The sequence below is a fragment of the Stegostoma tigrinum genome, chromosome 12 (genome assembly GCF_030684315.1).
Source record: "Stegostoma tigrinum isolate sSteTig4 chromosome 12, sSteTig4.hap1, whole genome shotgun sequence".
NCBI classification, from domain to species: domain Eukaryota; kingdom Metazoa; phylum Chordata; class Chondrichthyes; order Orectolobiformes; family Stegostomatidae; genus Stegostoma; species Stegostoma tigrinum.
The window spans coordinates 8,036,256-8,057,406 of NC_081365.1; the positions used below are offsets into that span (position 1 = coordinate 8,036,256).

A 21,151-nucleotide genomic window follows, 5' to 3' on the forward strand; every position below is an offset into this window, starting at 1 on the left:
CAAAGCCAGGAGGGCAAAGGTGAGGGGTGAAAGATTTAAAAGGGATTTAAGGGGCAACTTATTCACACAGAGGGTGGCGCCTGTATGGAATGAGCTACCAGACAAGGAGGTGGAGGCTGGTACAGTTACAACATTTAAAAGGCATCTGGATGGGTACATGAAGCGTTTAGAGGGATAAGGGCCAAATGCTGGCAAATGGGACTGGATTTATTAAGGATACCTGGTCAGCATGAATAATTTGCACTAAAGGGTCTGTTTCCGTGTTATACAACTCCCTGGTTCTAACTGCAGGAGGTTAAAATAGTTAAGGAGGTATATGGCATACTTGCCTTTACTAATCGAGGTGTAGCTTTTAACAGCAGGCAAGTTATAGTGGAACTGTATGAAACATTTGTGAGGCCACAGCTAGGAGTACTGTGTGCAGTTCTGGAATCCATGTTATAGAGAGGATGTGACAGCACTGGACAGAGTGCAGGAGAGATTTACCAGCATGGTGAGACAACAAAGCGTAGAGCTGGATGAACACAGCAGGCCAAACAGAATCAGAGCAGCGGGAAGGCTGACATTTTGGGTCTAGACACTTCAGGAGCAGGAAGGCTAACATTTCGGGCCTAGACCCTGATGCTGCTGTGTTCATCCAGCTCTACACCTTGTTATCCCAGATTCTCCAGCATCTGCAGTTCCTACTACCCCTTTACCAGGATGGTGTCTGGGCTGGAGACTTCCAGTGATGAAGAAGTTGGACAGGCTGAGGCAGAGCAGCCTGAGGGGAGACATGATTGACACGTATAAAATTATGAGGGCCACAGACAAGAAGAAACTTTTCCCTATGATAGAAGGATCAATGATGAGGGATCTTCGCTTTCAAGGGGATGTGAGGAAAATCCTTTTCACCCAAAGGATGGTGGGAATCTGGAACTCACTACCTGTAAGGTTGGGAGAGGCAGAAACCTTCATAGCATTGAAGGAGTATTTGGATGTGCAGTTGCAAAACCAAACCATACAAGGCTATAGGCCAAGTGCTTGAAAATGAGAATGAGGGGTTCATTCACTGCCCAGTATGAAGTCAGGGCTCACTAATCTCAGAGGGAACACTGCAGCTGAAATGAGTCCTGTGAAGATAATTTAAACTCTATGACCCTGTCCTCTATCCTACCTGGGCTTAGTGAAAGCTGGGTTCCTGCAGCGTGACAGATCAGGGTCCAATATATGTCGCTGGAACATTGAATGATGCAGAACAGAAGGAGGTCACTCAGCCCAGTAAACCTCTGCTGGCTCTTCGAAAGACCTATGCAATTAATCCCATTCTCTCCTCAAAGCGCTATAAATTTTTTGACTTCCAAGCATCTATGTAATTCTTCCTTGACAGTTCCACTAGAATTTGCTACCTTTCATCTTTTCAAAAAGTGCATTCCAAATCACAACTTGAAGAACTAAAAACAAATTCTCCTCTCTTCTTTTTGATTGTTTTTGCTAATCACTTTAAATCATTCTGTAAGGAAACAGTTTCCAGAGTGCTATGTCTCTCAGCCAGTACATTTGTGTATTTTTAAAGAGACATGCTCATAATATCATCACTGCATCAAAGCATGTGACCCAAGGGTAGAAAGGTCTCAGTCTCCACCTTAGCTGGGACCACAAGGAGCATGATGCGCTACAAGAAGCTTTTTCGTCAGCTGTAACATATTGATTTAACTTTAGCCCAGGCGTTTGTGTGTCTGTAAAGTGAAAATGTTGTAGTGATAAGTGATAATATCCAGAGTGTAAAAGAAACTTGTTTTATTTTTCTTTTCCATTTTATCCACACTGAGTTTGTGATATTTGCTCATGGAGGCAGAGCTCAGCAGTTTCTCCTCTGTATCACAACAATATCCTTCTTGAATTTTGAGCATCTCGAAAATTTCACCTGGAGCTTCTCAGCAAAAGGGAAAACTATCCCAATTCTGAAGAAGAGTCACACTGGACTCAAAACATCAACTCAGTTTTGGTCTCTACAGATTCTGCCAGACCTGCTGACTTCTTCCGGCATTTTCTTTCTCATCCAGCTTCTCCAGTCTTTCCCCATTGCTGAATCCTTCACCTCAGGACTTGTTCTGGTCACAGTCTCTCTCCTCTGCAGTCTGTGCAAGTTTTCACGGTCCATCCTAATGGGACCTCAATCAGTGCACAGTTAGCTGTAGTCCAGGGAAGATCCCAGGGAAGACTGAGGCAGAGGCCAGATCATTGCGATGTTAACTCCAGAGGATTCTGTTGGGAGAAGGGAGGTAAAACCCCCTCACCATGCACTCGCTCACAAAATCCCTCACCCCTGCCAGCTTAAGACAACTTGTGATCTCATAAAATGGGGTTAGGAAATGATTAAATTTACAAAGTATGCATCTTCGTCACTTCCCTCTTCACATCCCAGCCACACTGTGGTAACATCTGTCGTCCAGCTGCCCATTATGCCAATAACAACTTAAACATACTTTTTAAAAGTGGATAGAAAATGTACTTCACAGTGGTTTAAACACAAACATGGACCAAAGAACAAAATCTTCGAAGGGATTTAGGGGGCATAGGATGGGGAAGGAAACTGCAGGGGATGAGCACATTAGAAATGTGGAGCTTATTCAAGGAAAAGCTCCTGTGTGTCCTAGATAAGTATGTACCTGTCAGGCAGGGAGGAAGCTGTAGAGTGCGGGAGCCGTGGTTTATGAAGGAGGTGGAATCTCTGGTCAAGAGGAAGAAGAAGGTTTATGTTCGGATGAGGTGTGAAGGCTCGGTTAGGGCACTTGAGGGCTACGAGGTAGCCAGGAAAGACCGAAAGAGAGAGCTCAGAAGAGCCATGAGGAGACATGAGAAGTTGTTGGCGGATAGGATCAGGGTAAACCCTAAGGCTTTCTACAGGGTATTTAAGGAATAAAAGAATGACGAAAGTAAGATTAGGCCCAATCAAGGATAGTAGTGGTAAGTTGTGTGTGGAGTCAGACGAGATAGGGGAAGGACTACATGAATATTTTTCAACAGTATTCTCTCTAGAAAACGATAATGTTGTCGAAGAGAATACTGAGGTACAGGCTACTAGACTAGGTGGGATTGAGGTTCACAAGGAAGAGGTATTAGAAATCCTTCAGAGGGTGAAGATAGATAAGTCCCCTGGGCCGGATGGGATTTATCCTCGGATCCTCTGGGAAGTCAGGGAGGAGATTGCCGAGCCTTTGGCATTGATCTTTAACTCGTCATTGTCTACAGGAATAGTGCCAGATGACTGGAGGATAGCAATGTGGTTCCCCTGTTCAAGAAGGGGAGTAGAGACAACCCTGGTAATTATAGACCAGTGAGCCTTACCTCAGTTGTTGGTAAAGTGTTGGAAAAGGTTATAAGGGATAGGATTTATAATCATCTAGAAAAGAATAAATTGATTATGGATAGTCAGCACGGTTTTGTGAAGGGAAGGTCGTGCCTCACAAACCTTATTGAGTTCTTTGAGAAGGTGACCAAACAGGTAGATGAGAGTAAACCGGTTGATGTGGTGTATATGGATTTCAGCAAGGCGTTCGATAAGGTTCCCCACAATAGGCTATTGTACAAAATGCGGAGGAATGGGATTGTGGGAGATATAGCAGTTTGGATCAGAAATTGGCTTGCTGAAAGAAGACAGAGGGTGGTAGTTGATGGGAAATGTTCATCCTGGAGACCAGCTACTAGTGGTGTACCGCAAGGGTTCGTGTTGGGTCTACTGCTGTTTGTCATTTTTATAAATGACCTGGACGAGGGCGTAGAAGGATGGGTTACTAAATTTGCAGACGACACTAAGGTCAGTGGAGTTGTGGATAGTGACGAAGGATGCTGTAGGTTGCAGAGAGACATAGATAAGCTGCAGAGCTGGGCTGAGAGGTGGCACATGGAGTTTAATGCAGACAAGTGTGAGGTGATGCACTTTGGTAGGAGTAACCAGAAGGCAAAGCACAGGGCTAATGGTAAGATTCTTAGTAGTGTAGATGAGCAGAGAGATCTCGGTGTCCACGTACACAGATCCTTGAAAGTTGCCACCCAGGTTGACAGGGCTGTTAAGAAGGTATACAGTGTTTTAGCTTTTATTAATAGAGGGATCGAGTTCCGGAACCAAGAGGTTATGGTGAAGCTGTACAAAACTCTGGTGTGGCCACACTTGGAGTATTGTGTAAGTTCTGATCACCGCATTATAAGAAGGATGTGGAAGCTTTGGAAAGGGTGCAGAGGAGATTTACTAGGATGTTGCCTGGTATGGAGGGAAGGTCTTACGAGGAAAGGCTGAGGGACTTGAGGCTGTTTTCATTAGAGCGAAAAAGGTTGAGAGGTGACTTAATTGAAACATATAGAATAATCAGAGGGTTAAATAGGGTGGATAGGGAGAGCCTTTTTCCTAGGATGGTGACGGCGAGCACGAGGGGGCATAGCTTTAAATTGAGGGGTGAAAGATGTAGCACAAATGTCAGAGGTAGTTTCTTCACTCAGAGAGTAGTAAGGGAATGGAACGCTTTGCCTGCAACGGTAGTAGATACGCCAACTTTAGGTACATTTAAGTCATCATTGGACAAGCATATGGACGTACATGGAATGGTGTAGGTTAGATGGGCTTGAGATCGGTATGACAGGTTGGCACAACATCGAGGGCTGAAGGGCCTGTACTGTGCTGTAATGTTCTATGTTCTATGTTCTAAAAGAGAAGTAGACAGAATCTGCACTTGCACCCGCAATCTCAGCAAAACCCAAAGCCCTTCTCAGAAAATGAACACTTCTCCTGTAATCTACAAAGTGGTAATTCAGCTGCCAATCTACACACAGTAAGCTCCACTTCATAGATGTGACAGGGATGAAATAATCTATTTTTTTCAGACATGCTGAGCAACAAATATTGGCCAGGGCACCAAGTGAACTCTCTGGCTTTATCCGAACCAAAACAGTGCTTAGAAATCTCCTCCCACAGGGTAATACTTCAGGAGTAATCAGTCTGGAGTAGATATTCACATGGAGCGGTCAGGATGGGGAACTGAGGTCCAGGTACGAGAAGCCATGATTGTATGAAATGCAGCAGGCTCACGGGGCTGAATGGCCTAATCCTGCTCCCAGCTCTTACGTTCTTAACCGATGGAATTAGGAACATCACCCCACAGATGTCCAAGGTGGGACTGACTCTCACTGAGCCACTGACAGTGGGTTCAGGGAAGGGATTGCAGAGCTTAAAGACCAACTGGATAATGCCACTGATAATGAATTACAGGAGGGAAGAAGGAAATGTACAGCGGATGGATTCAGAGGAATGGAGAGACAGTGAGGTGGGAGTGAGTGCCATGGTTAAGGGGGGAGCCACAAAGACAAACATGGGACAGATGGCAAGAATTATACCTTAAGAGCAGGACAGACCACAAACAGAAGCAGGGCCGGGTGGCCTTGTAACTCTAATTGTCACCAACAATGTGACCCGTTGCATTGCGTTGGACGTAAATGTCAATTGTTGTGTGATTGACCTGAAGGACATGGTTTAAGTGGGGCCCAGAAGCAACCATTTGCATTTGCCATCTTTGGCCTCTCTGATCCCCCCCACAGCCGGGGATCAATGCAGACTTCACGTTTATATTTAACCACTTCAACATAGCTCAGGCCATCACTCTCTCCAATGAGTCATCAAGACTCTGGATTGAACGCCAACCCTGGGTCCTGATGGCAACAAATTATTTAGGATGAAAGAGAGTGCTTCCACGTCTCTCAAGGAGACATTAAACAAAGGTAACAGCTGCCTGGTATCCCACATAAATGCAGAAGATCCCAACTTTAAGGCAAAACAAGGGAGATCTCCCCACAATCCTGTGCAGTCCTGATAATCACATTTGTGTCTGCGGGGTTTGCTAAGTGCGGATTGGGCCCCGTGTTTTAGTTTCCTGACTATATTAGTTCCTGAAAACTGAAAGAACTGTGGATGCTATAAATCAGGAACAAAAACAGAAGTTGCTGAAAAAGCTCAGCAGGTCTGGCACCATCTGTGAAGAGAAATCAGAATTAATGTTCCAGGCCCGATGACTCTTCCTCAGAACTGAGGACTCAAAACATTAACGCAGATTTATTTTTTTCTTGACAGATGCTACCAGATGTGCTGAGTTTTTCTCGCAACTTCTGTTTTTATTCCTGTGTTATTTCACAAATATGGCTATGACCGGCAAGGTCAACATTTGTTGCCCATCTCTAACTGCCCTTGCTCAGCAGGCCATTGAGAGTCCAGCAGTTTGCTGTGGGCCTGGAGTCACATACAAACACATGAATTAAGCATAGGTTCAGGCCACTCTGCCCGCTCCACTAGTCTGTAATATCACACCTGATAGGATTGCTCTTAGCCACCCCCAAGAACTTATCAGCACCCTTCCCTTAGAACAAATCCATGTCAAAAACATTTGTGGACATGTAGGCTCAGTCCAGGTAAGGACGGCAGATTTCTTTCTCTAAAAGGACATTAGTGAACCAGATGAGTTTCTGAGCAATTGATAAGTTTGATGGTTACAACTCCTGCAACAACCGTTCAATTCCAGAATTATTGATTGAATTCAAACTGCTGAAGGAGTATTTGGGCACATGCCTTCAAAGGATTTGCATGGCCCTCTGGATTACAAGGTCAATGTCACTGCCACGACTGCACCATCTCATCCATGCATTATGCTGTTTCTAACATCATAGAACGCACTGCCTTTTAGGGTAGTAGAGGTAGAAACCACCAGGAGCATTTAAGCAGTTTTTAGATGTGTCCCCTGCAATGCCAAGGCATACAGGGCTACGGGCCGAGGGCTGCAAAATGGGATTTGAATAGTTAGGTGGTTGTTTTTGACTAGCACAGGCACAATGGGCCGAAGAGCCTTTTTGTCGTGCTGTAGACCTCTATGACTCCAGCAGTGAGTATACTTCAAAAGCAATTTAATGGTTAGAAAACACTTTGGGATGATGCAGGAACAATATCCTACCCTTGAGCCCACGACCTCTCAACTTCTTTTGAAGCAAGGGGTCGCATACCATTAACTGAACAAATAATTACTGGTCCAGAGAGAAAAAAAGACCTTTCTAAAGTGGAATGCAACTCACCCTTTGACCTGCACCTTTCAACCCCTGACCTCAACTCGGTTATCAAAACCACAGGCACAATTGAATATATTATGGAAATCTCTTGGACACGGTATCTCCTCAGGTACAGCTTCACAATCTGCTAGCTTCAAAACAAAAGGCCATTGAGATATTCAGAAAGGGGACCGTCCAGCCTTTACCTCAAGAGTGAGGCACTCTCTCCTCGATGACCAAAGTTTGTGGGCTTATATCCTACCTCAGAGCGCTGTCCTGTTGGAGAAGCATTCTCTTAGAGGAGACACCAGACTAGATCCCTGGTTGGTAGGCATCTGTTAACCGCAACACAATTCACCTCAGCACAAATAAGAAACAAGAGTAGGCCACTCAGTCCTTCAAACCAGCTCCACTATTCAATAAGATCATGACTGATCTCATTTTAACCTCCACCCTAGAGCCCCTGATAATCTTTCACCCCCTCTGTATCTACCTCTGTCTTTAAATATTTAAAAACTCTGTAACCATCGCCTTTTGAGGGAGGGAATTCCAGTCTTTACATTCATCCATCAATTCACATCACAACAATAAGATTTTCTCTTCATTACCACATTGCTGTTTGTGGAAGCTTGCTTTGTGCAAACTGGCTGCCATCAGTGTGCCGTAACAACAGGGACTACATTTCAGAAAGTAGGTTGAAGCTGTGAAGTTGTAGTTTGAAGTTGTGAAAGGTGCCACAGAAACAAGAGCTCTTCCTGCCTTGCTAACTCCCCGACTCCTTTCCTACAGTTCTATGGTCGGCCCCTGCTTTTTACTACAGCAAATATTACAGAATGGGCAAGCTGGGTTCACTCCCAGAAACAAGACACACCACGCACATTGACCTGTGCTCATCAGAGAAACCACTCAATTCTGGTCTCCCTGCAATAGGAAGGGTGTTGTGAAACTTGAAAGAGTTCAGAAAAGATTTACAGGGGTGTTGGCAGAGTTGGAGGGCTTGAGGTACAAGGAGAGGCTAAATAGGCTGGGACTATTTTCTCTGGAGCATTAGATACTTGAGGGCTGACCTTATAGAGGCTTATAAAATCATGAGGAGCATGGATATAATGAAAAGCCAAGGTCCTTTTCCCCAGGGTAGGGGAGTCAAAACCAGAGGGCATTGGTTTAAGGCGCGAGGGGAAAGATTTAAAAGGGACCTGAGAGGCAATCCTTTCACACAAAGGGTGGTGTATGTATGGAATGAGCTGCCAGAGGAAGTGGGGGAGGCTGGTACAATTACAATATTTAAAAGGCGTCTGGATGTATATATGAATAGGAAGGGTTTAAAGGGATACGGGCCAGATTCTGGCAAATGGGACAACATTTATGTGGATATCTGGTCAGCATGGATAAGTGGGACCAAAGGGTCTGTTTCCATGTTGTATATTTCTACGATTATGACTCTAAGAGATTTATTTACAGACTGGACCCAGACAAGCCAAAACTCTGAGAAATAAAAGCAACTTAACAGCTTCCAACAATACAAAGCCACAACATGGAACTTCAACAAAATTCAAACGCAAGTTGGTAATCATTCTCAGAGAGCCATAAGAACTGGTAACATCGGGGTCAAGTGTCAGACAGAAACAATTTTGTTCATCAAGCATCATTGGCCTCACTTACTTATTGCAAACCAGCTTTGTAAAGAGAATAACCCAGGCTGCTTGTTACATGGAGGAACAGCAAGCAGATAACCCAAGGACATAGCAGTACGATAAGCATTTGTGAATGTAACTGGTTGCAACTCTTCACCTGTTGATCTGTTTATTAGGATCAATGCACTGTTATGAATTGGACTATTCCAACACCCGTGTTTTTGTTAAGATATAACAAAAAGCCAGGCCTTGTCCCAAAAAAGGTGTTTGAATTAGAATCGGTTTTCAAAGGAAGCTAGCCACTCAGCTTAACATCCAATTTTGTCCCCATTTTATTCTGCTACACTCTCCCAATCACCTGCACCCAATGAACAATGGACAGCCTGACTTGAATGCAAAGTGGTAATGAGATGCTTCACAATTTCACACTACAGAGCCTCTAGTGGCCAGAACCAACCTGTGACAGTTGACATTGCAAATTCAAAGTAAATAATGTTAACAATGCAATTTACAATGGGAATCATGGAGAAGGATGAACAATGAAGAGTCACAGCAACGGAAAGGAAGGTTTGAGAACAGGGGACGTAAGCTCTACGCATAGTTTCTGGTGGCAGCCATGCATGAATGCCAGCTCCATTCTGAGTTTTGAATTTCCTTTGTCAAATGCCAATCGTCGAAAAGATTTAAAGTCCATCTGAAGCTTGTTGACTCCAATTTGGGCTAATTCTTCCAAAGGTATCAGAAAGCTGGTGGCAGACAATCTCTGCAGATCAGGGGTCCATGCACAAACAATGATGCATCAATGGGCTCCAACAGAAACCGAAATCACTGGAGAAACTCAGCAGATCTGGCAGCATCTATGGAGAGAGAATGAGGTAATGTTTCAAGTCCACTGTCCCTTCTTCAGAACTGTTTCTGTTTCTCTCCACAGAAGTTGCCAGACCAGCTGAGTTTCTCCAGCAATTTTTGTTTTTGTTTCCAATTTCCAGCATCCCCTGTTCTTTTTTTCATTTGGATGTGTTCTAACAATGCTGGCTACGAGATAAATAAGTGTCAGGTCACCAGGCAAAGCAGGTTATTCAAACTATGCCATATGCAATCTATTACACCTCATCAGACAGGTCCTCAGTTTAATGAGATAACAAGGTGTAGAGTTAGATGAACACAGCAGGCCAAGCAGCATCAGAGGAGCAGGAAGGCTGACGTTTCGGGTCTAGAACATCCTTCAGAATTTTTTTTTCTGAAGAAGGGTCTAGATCCAAAACGTCAGCTTTCCTGCTCCTCTGATGCTGCTTGGCCTGCTGCGTTCATCCAGCTCTACACCTTGTTATCTCAGATTCTCCAGCACTGACAGTTCCTACCATTCCTGAGTTTAATGCCTCATTTGAAACACACTTCAAATAGCACTGTGCTGCCTGGATAGTGCATTAACTCATCATCTTTGACTTAGCTGGGAGTGCACTGCTCTGTATATACCCCATGCTGTACAAGTCCTTGGAATGTTTCATGGGCACGGAGTTAAGGTAGCTTTGCTTTCAGTTTAAAAGAGTAGCAAGAGCTTTACACTGTGTCCAACCTTGTGGTGCACCTGTCCTGGGAGTGTTTGACGGCAACAGTGTAGAGAGGGTTTTACTCCATACCTAACCGTGTGCTGTCTCTGCCCAGGAGTGTTTGATAGCGACAGTGTAGAGAGAGCTTTACTCTGTATCTAACCCTGTGCTGTCCCTGTGGGAGTGTTTGATGGGGGCAGTGTAGAGGGAGCTTGTGGTGATTTGCATTCCAGGAGTGTGGCAATGGGGACTTGTGCCTGGTCACTAGGGTTATGGCCCATAGCGGAGCACCTAACAAGAAAAACTGTAAAGTTGACACTTTCTTTATTTCTTCATTTTTCTGGCTCTACATTCCATGCTTTGTTTTATATTTCTGTGTTTTAAGATGGCACCAGAGAGTGGCAACACTCTGCAACACATTTCACTTATTGGGTAACAAAATACACATGACAATAAATAAATAAACAAAATTAAATCAAAAGTTTAGTTTTAAAGGGTCGAGGGAATGTTGCTCTGTATGCGGTCTTTATCCCAGCTGTATTTAAAGGGCCAGTGTTATTCTGTCTAACCTTGCGGTGACTGATCTTAATGGTAGAACTGACTGTAAAAGGAAGTTGGACATTGGTGTTCCTACACTTTAATGTTCACAAAAATTGCTGGATGAGGGAAAAACAGGAATGTCACCATTGGATTCTCTCGGCTTTTCAACAGGCAAATAGTTGCAAGGAACACAAACGAGAAAACTTTGTTACTAAATGATGCTCATGATGCAAGACTTTCTCTGCAATGATAAAATATTTTAAAAACAAGCAAGCTGAGTTAACTGAGCGCTGAATCAAGTTGATCAAAATGCTCAGGTTGAGGAGGATCTTGTTTATTTATTGACAGCATCCTTCCAACCTCCGATAATACAAACTGGATTAAAGGCTAGGCAATTCAGCCCTGCGAGCCTGCGAGCCCATTTGACAAAATCATGGTTGATCTGAATCCCATTTTCCACCGCCACTTGCCATTCTCTTTGATTTCCATGTTAATCTGCATCCAAACAACAGGAAAAATGCAAAAACACATTTCATCCTGCACTACCTGTAAAGTTATATAACTTAGCTACATGAAAATTGTGTCAGCTTTTTTTTTCAAACGAAGCATGAACGAGTGTCTGGTGAAAGTGCTCAATTTGGATCACCAGCCTGTTTTGCAGTTGCACTTTTCCTGTTTAACACATTTATTGTCACTTTCACTAAATTCTGCAGAACAGCATGTAGACCAGGGCTAAAGCTGAATGAGTTGTGCAGTTATTATGGACTCTTGCATTGCTGATTAAAGTGTAATCATAGAATTTCCGACATTGTGGAAAAAGGCCTTTTAGCCCATGAATTCCATACCGACCCACTGAAGAGCAGCCCATCCAGACTCACCCCCCACCCTACTGCTGTAATCCTGTATTTCCAATGGCTAACCCACCTAACCTGCATATGTCTGTGCACTATGGGTAATTTAGCATGGCCAATCCATCGAGTCTGCAAACCTTTGGGCTGTGGGAGGAAACTGGGGCACCCGGAAGAAACCCACGCAGATACGGGGAGAACATGCAAACTCCACACAGACAGTCGCCTGAGGGTGGAATCGAACCCAGGTCCCTGATACCATGAGGTACAGTGTAACCAGTGTGCCATCATGATGCCCTGCAAGTAACACAATATGACACAACCAGGGACAACACAGTATGGAGCTGGAGGAACACAACAGGCCAGGCAGCATCTGTGTTGTCTCTAATTGTAGCATCTGCAGTTCTCGCTATCTCTGAATGTCCCACCCAGGGAAGTGCCAGAGAAAAATAAAAGACACTTTTACATTTCTATAACACTTTTCGTGATCCCAGAACTTCCCAAAACACTTTAAAGCCACTTATCTTCTTTCAAAGTACTGCCATTATTGCAGAATTAAGAAACTTGACAACAATTTTTCCAGTAAGGTCTCATAAACTGCAATATAATGACGGCTAAGTTATCATTTTCAAAGTTCTGGGTTGATTTGTAAATTAGGAAGAACACCAGAAAGAATTTCCTTGTTCTTCCAATATTGTGAATGGGATCTTTTACATAAATCAGTTTGTGCAGATGCGGGCTCATTTGGAGCGGCAATTTGAAAATGTGGAACTTCAGACAAAGCTGCACTCCCTCAGCACCACACAGGAACTTCAGAGATAACACAGTGTGGAGCTGGAGGAACAAGGCAGGCCGGGCAGCATCAGGAGAGCAAGAAATAACACAGCATGGAGCTGGAGGAACACAGCAGGCCAGGCAGCATCTCAGGAGCAGGAAAGCTGACATTCTGGGTCAGGACCCTTCTTCAGAAAGCTCTCTGAAGAAGGGACCCAAGCCGAAATATCAGCACACTCTGTCATTCAATAAATTCAGATTTTCTGAAGAAGGGTCGAGGCCCAAAACATCAGCCTTCAGCCCTCTGATGCTGCTTGGCCTGCTGTGTTCATCCAGCTCTGCACTTGTTATCTCACACTCTACTTTTCCATCTGCCTGCACTAACCCTCATCCCTTTGCTCATCAACAATCTGTTTCTGCCTTAAAGAATAGTGGAAGACCCGCTTTCAAAGGAGACAGTTCTAAAGCCAAAATCTACAGGAGTGGTCGGTGGCAGCGACAGAGCTTCATTCTGAGACATGTGAAGCCATGCAGCAAACGGTGGGCTGAAGGAGATGGAGAATACCCAAATCACACAACCCTGAATATCGCTGAAATGAAACAAGACAGACTGGTGACAGTCTTCATCAACAACACAGAAACAAAATTCTTAGAAAGGAAAAACAATTTCTACTGCTTGAGAATAAGGTGCTGCTTTGTTAGGAAGTGGGCTCAGATACACAACTGGACAGAAATGGAGCATGAAAGACTGAAAGAGACTGAAGCATTCTTCTGCCATTGAAGTACTTTTAAATGTCATTGTTGTAATATACGAGATCATAGAACAGTGTGGAAACAGGCCCTTCGCCCATCGAGGCTTCATGGACCTTCCGTAGAACAATCCACCACCCCACCCTATAATCCCGCATTTCCCATGGCTAATGCACACAACCTTGAACATTATGGGGCAAGCTAGTATGGCCAATCCACCTGGCCTGCACATCTTTGGACTGTGGGATGGAACTGGAGCACCCAGAGGAAACCTGCACAGAAAGTTACAAATTCCACACAGACACCTGCACAAAGCTGGAATCGAACCCAAGTTCCTGTCACTGTGAGGCAGCAGCGCTGATCACTGTGCCACCTAAATGAAGCAGTCAATTTGATCACAGCAATCTCTCCAGCAAAAGAACCCCCCAACTGCTTTTCAAAATATGACCATGGGGTTGCTTTCACCCATGCAACTCGACAGTTAGTTCAGAATCTCAGGCAGGATCTCTAACAATGATCGTTCCCTCTGCACTGCCCTACAGACTCAGCCCAAGGGTCCAGGTTCTGCAGGGGTACTAGAACTCCATACCTTCTGGCTCAGACAGAGTGCTGCCCACTAAGTCACAGAAGAATGGAGAAGCTGGTGGTGAGGGGAGGGGAGAAAAGAGAAGGTTTCAGGCCTACAGAGGCTTACTGAGACTGAGCAAGGAAGAGGTTAATGAGGTTAAGAGCTTCACACTTGAGTTATTGAAGGGACACAATCTGATTGAAGGCAGTGATGGGGTAAACAAACAGGTCCGACAAATGACCCTTCTCGATCTAACAGGTTCAGCATGTGGAGCCAATATCTCCAAATGACCATAGGAGCAGTGCCCAGTTCACTAGGCAGAGCAAAGCAGGCCTGCAATGATCCCATGATAAGACTGAAATGAGGCAGAACTTCATTCCTTCAGAGGGTTGTGAATTTGGGAATTCTATCCTCAAGCATGAATTATTATTGGTGAGCATCTTCAAGACCAAGATGAATAGATACCGGAGCAGCAGGCTCTGTGGCAAATGGGCGAGAAATGGTGGTTCCTGTGAAGAACACCCTTGGATGGAGAGTAGGCCGAAGAGACCACAGGACCCACGCTACATCCAAACTCATGTTTCTCAACCTGACATCAAAATGATTTTGGCATTCATCTGTCCGTCAGGATTGGGCTCCGAATCAAGACCCATAAAATTTGTGTGACATACGAATGTACAAAACAGGAGCACACATGGGCCTTTTGGCACCTTGAACATGTTCAATCATTCAGCCATGGATGATGTGTTTGGGTTTCAATCTCCCATAAACCCAAATTCCCCTGCCTAACATGAAGCTGTCCAAATCCACCTGGAAGATATTCACTGATCACATCTCCACTGCCTTTGGAAGCAAAGAGTTCCAAAGTCACACAATACTCTGACAGAGAAATAAACATAAGAACATAAGAACATAAGAACTAGGAGCAGGAGTCGGCCGTTTGGCCCTTCGAGCCTGCTGTGCCATTCAATAAGATCATGGCTGATCTTTTTGTGGATTCAGATCCACATTCCCGCGTTCTCACCGTATCCCTTAATTCCTTTATTGTTCAAAAAAAAATCTACCTTAGCTTTAAAAACATTTACTGATGTAGCGTCAACTACTTCACTGGGCAAGGAATTCCACAGATTAACAAGCCTCTGAGTAAAAATGTTCCTTCTCAATTCAGTCCTAAATCTGCTCCCTCTAATCTTGAGGCTATGCCCTCTTGTCCTAGCTTCACCCGCCAGTGGGAACATCCTCTCTACTTTTATCTTATCTATTCCCTTCATAATTTTATATGTTTCTCTAAGATCCCCTCTCAATCTTCGGAATTCCAATGAATATAATCCCAATCTACTCAGTCTCTCCTCATAAGCAAATGCCCTCAACTCCGGAATCAACCTAGTGAACCTCCTCTGCACCCCCTCCAGTGCCAGTACATCCTTCCTCAAGTAAGGAGGCCAAAACTGCACACAGTACTCCAGGTGTGGCCTCACCAGCACCTCGTACAGCTGCAACATAACCTCTTTTAAACTCAATCCTTTAGCATTGAAGGATAAAATTCCATTTGCTTTCCTAATTGTTGTACCTGCAGACCAACCTCTGTGATTCATGCACAAGGACGCCCAGGTCCCTCTGCATAGCAGCATGCTGCAACTTTTTACCATTCAAGTAATAATCCTTTTTACTATTACTCCGCCCAAAATGTAGGACTTCACATTTATTTACACTGTATTCCATCTACCAGACCTTTGCCTACTCATTCAATGTATCTATGTTCCTCTGCAAAGTTTCACAGTCCTCTGCACACATTGCTCTGCCACTCATCTTAGTGTCATCTGCAAACTTTGACACCTTACACGTGGTCGCCAACTCCAAATCATCTGCATAAATTGTGAATAACTGTGGTCCCAACACAGATCCCTGAGGCACACCACTAGTCACTGATTGCCAGCCAGAATAGCCCTCATTTATGCCCACTCTTTGCTTCCTGTTAGTCAACCAATCCTCTATCCATGCTAATACTTTACCTCTAACACCATGCATCCTTATCTTATGCAGCAGCCTCTTGTGTGGCTCCTTGTCGAAGGCCTTTTGGAAATCTAGGTACACCGCATCCACTGGGTCCCCATTGTCCACGTTGCTCGTAATGTCTGCATAGAATTTCAAAGGATTTGTCAAGCATGATCTGCCCTTCATGAGCCCATGCTGTGTCTGCCCAATGGGACAATTTCTATCTAGATGCCTTGCTATTTCTTCCTTGATAATAGATTCAAGCATCCTTCCCACTGCACAGGTTAAGCTAACCGGTCTATAGTTCCCTATCTTTTGTCTACCTCCCTTTATAAACAGTGGCGGCACATTTGCTGTTTTCCAATCTGCTGGGACTGCAGCAGGCGCACTGGCGAATTTTGGAAAATTACCGCCAGTGCACCTATTTCTCCCGCCATCTCTTTTATTACCCTGGGATGCATTCCATCAGGGCCAGGAGACTTATCAACCCTTAGCTCCATTAGCTTGCCCAACACTACCTCTTCCGTAATAATGATTGTTTCTGGGTCCTGACCTACCTTTGTTTCTTTGTCAATTACTGGCATGTCATTAGTGTCCTCCACTGTGAAGACCGATACAAAATACCTCGGCCATTTCATCATATCCCACAACTAAATTCCCCTTCTCATCCTCTAAAGAGCCAACGTTTACTTTGGCCACTCTTTTTCATTTTATATATTTATAGAAACTTTTGCTATCTGTCTTCATATTCTGTGCTAGTTTTTTCTCATGTTCCATCTCGCTTTTTTTTATAGCTCCTTTTGTGGCTTTCTGTTGACCTTTAAAGTTTTCCCAATCTTCTGGTTTCATGCTGTTTTTGGCCACTGTGTATGTCTTCTCCTTCAATTTGATAGACTCCCTTATTTCCTTAGACACCCATGGCAGATTACCCATTTTCTTACAGTCCTTTCTTTTCATCTCTCTTCTCAAAGGCTGTCCCCTTAGTTCTGGAGTGACCCACAAAAGAAAACATACCTTTCACCTTGTCTACTTTGTCAAGACTGCTCAGAATTTTGTCCACTTCAATCAAATCACCTCTCTCATTTCTAAACCCCCATGGAAACAAGACCAGGGTGTCTAACTTATCCTCAACAGATGACACAGTCATTCCAGACATCTCAACAACACGTTATGTGATCCTTGGATTGTAAGTAAGAGGGAAGATGAGGAGTCCCAAAGATCTAAAGGGCAAGGATAGACCGAGACAGAGGAGTTGATGGTGTGACTGGTGCTGGTCCAGGCAGGGATCAAGAGGGATGCTGTACACAAAAGCTCAGAAAGCATACAAGAGGAAAGTGCAGAGGAGCAGAGTCCATGCTAATATCAATATAACAGGGAAAGAAAGTAAATACACTTGCCAAACACTTTGTTTTGCAAGTGTCGTAACTCCTTTCATTTCACTTGTAACACCCAAATCGTGATCAATCCTGTGGACTCCGGTCCATTCTTCGTGATTTCAGCAATGGCTCAAGGGCCAGGGCACTTCCTATAACAAAAACCAAAATTGCTATGAAAGCTCATCAGGTCTGACGGCATCGAAAGAGAGAAATCAGAGCTGACTTTTCGGGTCGACTGACCCTTCCTCAGTTCTGCTCGACAGGTCGAGCTTTTCTAGTAGTTTCTGTTTTTGTTTCTTATTTACAGCATCAGCAGTTTATTCGGGTTTTATTTCGAGGACATTTTCCAACTTGGACTCACACGGGGTTGTGGCTTTGAGTCCCACAGGAAGACCTGACTCTGCCTTGCAGCCCAGACAGAGCGCTGTTCTGCCAGAGATGCTGTGTGCTGTGTTGATTTTAAACCTTATCTGGCCCATGACTAGGGGTTAGATGGTCCTCTGGCAAAATCTTAAAGAGGAGCTGGGGTAAGTCATCACTTATACATCAATCTACACTGAAATAAGATAATCTCATCATTGCTGTTCGTGGGAGCCTGCTGTGCACACAGCCATATTTCCTACACTGCAGCACAGTCTCTGCACTTCAAACACATGCTCTGAAGTGTTTCCAGAAATCCTGAAATTCTGCTTAAATACCTCCCTTATTGTTCCCTTCATTCCAAGAGAGTCAGTTTCAAAATTCCCAAACCCAGGATAGGGAGTGAATCCAATTGGGTTGGCATCAATCAGATCCATAGCAGCCAGCCAGCTAACTGCACCATTAGACACAGTAAGAACTGCAGATGCTGGAGTCAGAGCTAACACAGTGTGGAGCTGGAGGAACACAGCAGGCCAGGCAGCATCTGAGGAGCAGGAAAGTTAGGCATCGCAGTCGGGTTATAACTAACTCAGAGGTGGTGTCCCAACCGAAAACATCAACTTTCCTGTTCTTCTGATGCTGTCTGACCTGCTGTGCTCCCCCAGCTCCACACTGTGTTATAACTGCACCGTCACTTCCTCCCACCCCTAAAGATTTACAGTTGCTACGACACTTGTACATAAATGATGTGGGCTGGAGCTATGGACACTGATGACAGAGTCTCCATCATTTTTTTTGACTCCATCACATGGCTATCCAGCAATGTATCCCATCCTGAGGCAAGGTTTGGGGGGATATGGGCCAAGCGCAGGCAGGTGGGACTAGTTTAGTTTGGGATTAAGGGCGGTATGGACTAGTTGGACCGAAGGATCTGTTTCTGTACTATAGGACTCGAAGGCAGCCTGCCATTGGTATATGCCGGGGGGATTCGCAGGATGCCGCTCAACCGATTGGGCAGTGTTATGAGTGCATCTTCCTTATTCCTCAAAGGGAGAAAACCCAAAGCTTCTGGCCAAGAGGTAGGGACAGGACCCATGGTCTAATGATGCCCTGTAGATACTTGCCCCCAGTGGTCACAGACTGCAGGGAGGCAATGAACTGGGAAGCATAATTACAGCAACCAACCCCATCTCTGGTCAACTTCCTAGCATGCAGCGCTAGGTAGCAGGAAACCTGATGGAGTTTTCCCCCTTTTCTAGTCCAGGGGCAGCAAGACCAGTTCCAGAACATTCTCGACAGACAGCCATATAGGGCCACCACAGCTACATTAAACATGGGGGAAGGCAATGACTAACTGGTATTATTGATGGCCTATTAATCCTGAGACTGCCATCCTTACCTGGTCTAGCCTACATGTGACTCCAGACCCACAGCAATGTGGGTGGCTCTTAACTGCCCTCTGGGCAATTAGGGATGGGCAATAAATGCTGCCTATTCAGCGATGCTCTTATTTTGGGAATGAGTAAAGGAACTTCAGTTACTGTGCAAAATAAATCACTCACCACAAAGATACTGAGCACAATACACAGCTTAACATACACACAGTACAATAGTTTTGTTGTCAGACTAATAGTCCAGAGAGAACAAAATTAAATTTCACCCAGAGATAGCAAACTCACTCTCATCATTGTAACTAAATTGACTTCTTTTTAAAAGAAATCTGAAAATAACAAACTAGCACTAGTAAAACAACCATGGAGCTGTCAAGTTTGTATTAAGACCATATTCATGTTCACTTACACGGTCAATCTCACAAGGGCCAGGCCTAAATGTGGCTCTGGACACACCTGATAATTCTCTACAGCTCCGTCTTGTTTTCTGACAAGATACTTGGTGTCATTAAATCTTCATGAGGTCAACTTAACAACACATTCCCTTGGAACCTCGGGATGGGTAACAAATACCTGTCCTGTCAGCAACATGCGTGATGAAATAAAAAGGATCCTTTCTGTTTCATCGTGACAATACTTTGTGCAGTGCAAATACTGTAGGGATAATAAACATTACTCCAATATTTCAGAAGACTAAAGGACCCATATACAGCAGGGAAATTCAAAATTTAAAATTAAGTTCTATGTATTTAGCATACTAGCTCACCTTAACTGGGACTATAGTCAGATTCAGAGTTGGCGGAGTTTCCTGTTCTTGATCATACTCCAGTAACACTCTGTGTGTGTGTGTGTGTGTGTGTGTGTGTGTGTGTGTATGCATGTGCACGTGCACACATACACACATGGTCAAGTTTACAGCGACCCAATTGATTACAGAGGCACGAAGTCAACCTTAAAGACACCACGCACAGCCAAAACAAATGAGAAGACTAATCCACAGTTACATCCAAAGTTAATAAGAAAACACTTCTCAGCAACACCTTAATCTGAATGTTCTCATCCTCATCTTCAAATCCTCCCTGGCCTTGCTCTTCTCCTACTTCTGTGATTCTTCGGGAAATCTGCCTACTTGCTATTCTGGCCTCTTGGGCACCTCACACTTGCTTGGTGGCTGTGTTTTTGGTGGTATGGTGCACAAGCTGTGGAAATTGCCTCCTGAGCCTCACCACGTTTCTCCCCGTCCTTGTTCAACACATCTATATCCTTGACCGAGCTTTCGGTCCTCACCCCTGGCATCCTGCGATGTGCCATCGCTTCAGTGTCCAAGCACGTGCCTGCCTCGACAGTCTCCTTCGAAATGCCTTGCAGCATTTTACGAGGCTTAAGGCACCATACGAATGCAAGTGGATGTTGACTTGAGAAAGCCTTTGAACAGTCAAGAAGGAAAAGAAAGGTGTCCGGGGAGGGGGGGGAGCTCTTCCACTGAGGACATGAGGACGTAATGGTGCCATCCACAGTGCACTGAACCACAGGCTGACAATGGTCAGGAATCACAATAGGTACCTCTCAGAATTGGGTGGAAGAGAATCCTTTCAAGGACAGGGGGCTGGAGGGAGAGGGTTCAGTGTTACTGGGAATGGGATAAAACAGAATAGAAAGTGAGTGGGGGTCAGAGGAGAATATACAGAAACCAAAATCTCAGCAACTGAAGGCCATTAAATACAGATTTTATATAGATATATAAACATTAAATTAACCACACACTGAATCAATAGCTTGTGGCTAATATAATTCAAATGATTCGCCCTGTAGACTCTGTGCATTGACCACTGACCACATTGAAACAACTTCAGAGCAGTCGGTTCGAAACAGTCCAGTTTACAAATTGCTAACACCAGCTCTTTCAAAATGGGCATTAATAAATTCTTTATTGTTTAAAAAAAAAGATATAACCGAAACGCTAGCAACTCCCAGTCAGTACAAGTCAAAGGCTGGAAAAAACAATGCTGAGAGGCCCAAATATCAAAATGTGGTATATAAATACACAGAGACACACACATACACAACACAAACCGGCTAAAGAATAGCGATATTAATTCTTGAACAACACAATGCTTTTTTAAAAAAAAACAAGCGCATGATAAGTGGTTCCAAATCAACAAAGGCTCACTGATTTCCCCTCCAAATGTCAGTGGGTTAATTGTGATGAAGGTAGATGCTTTGTATTGACGGCCTCTCTGCGGATGGAGGGTTTGCATGAAGAAGGAGGCGGAAATGTACAGACAGCACTGGAGATCGCCAAA

At 44.3% G+C, this 21,151-nt stretch overlaps 1 protein-coding gene across 8 annotated transcripts in view; it reads right to left on the minus strand.

Annotated features, from left to right (window-relative positions):
• Window positions 1–21,151, minus strand: part of LOC125457153 (nuclear receptor-interacting protein 1-like) — a 117,477-nt gene that overhangs the window by 95,359 nt on the left and 967 nt on the right. Inside the window, exon 1 of one of the 8 annotated variants that reach the window (XM_048540985.2) lies at window positions 21,019–21,079. The exons of 5 other annotated variants lie outside the window; for them this stretch is intronic. The gene's annotated coding sequence lies outside the window, so the exon portion shown is untranslated. Of the gene's footprint in view, window positions 1–15,738; window positions 15,803–17,116; window positions 17,247–21,018; window positions 21,080–21,151 lie in introns of those variants that run through there. 2 more of the 8 variants (XM_059650131.1, XR_009446534.1) reach the window with 2 other exon arrangements.